The sequence below is a fragment of the Octodon degus genome, unplaced genomic scaffold (genome assembly GCF_000260255.1).
Source record: "Octodon degus isolate 3935 unplaced genomic scaffold, OctDeg1.0 scaffold00100, whole genome shotgun sequence".
NCBI lineage: Eukaryota > Metazoa > Chordata > Mammalia > Rodentia > Octodontidae > Octodon > Octodon degus.
The window spans coordinates 484493-485210 of NW_004524676.1; the positions used below are offsets into that span (position 1 = coordinate 484493).

At 46.1% G+C, this 718-nt stretch overlaps 1 protein-coding gene across 1 annotated transcript in view; it reads left to right on the top strand.

Moving 5' to 3' along the window:
* Positions 1–718, top strand: part of Cntn1 (contactin 1) — a 410344-nt gene that overhangs the window by 284960 nt on the left and 124666 nt on the right. The gene's annotated exons all lie outside the window — the stretch shown is intronic.

Here is a 718-nt window from a genome sequence, read left to right on the forward strand (position 1 = left end):
AATGTCACCTAAATGTTTATGAGTCCTATACAAAGTACCTGGCACTGTTAGAAGTGCAACCCAAGTTGGTTGGTTACTTATTCATTTATTCCAAATTATCAGTGTTCAGATTAAAGAGAAGCTGAAATAGACTATATCCTTGCTGTAAAAATGCATCCTCCTCCGAGCACCACCACGTGTGCTTCAGCACTCACTGAAATGCAGACTCTGAGGCCCATCCCAGACTCACTGAGTGGACCACTGTTGCAAGATGCTCATAGGACTGTGAAATACAGGGAAAGCTTAAGAATCACCACAGTAGACAGTGAAGATCCCAGACAGAGATATGCGTGGCCTAGACAAGGCTCCAAGGCTCACGGAGTGTGTTCAGTGGGTGGACAAGGTCCTCCTACTGGTTGGAATGGACAAGCAGGAGCAGCTCACTCAAAGTGGGGGCCCTGAACACAGTGAGGCTGTTGTCAGTGGAGAGGCTGGTAGGACAGATGTCCTGATCTCATAATTACGATTGTATACTTTGAGATCAGGGCTAACGACAGCTGCCTCATCTGCTCCTTGGTTCTCACAGCTGTTTGTACATAGGTTCTGAAGACAAAGGCTATTGTTTCTAATTGACAGTGTGAATCATGCCTGCACACAACTGGTGCTCAGTAAATGTCTAACTGAGGGGCAGCATTGTTTGATAGAAAGAACGTGCCTCAGAAACAAGATGACTGGGATG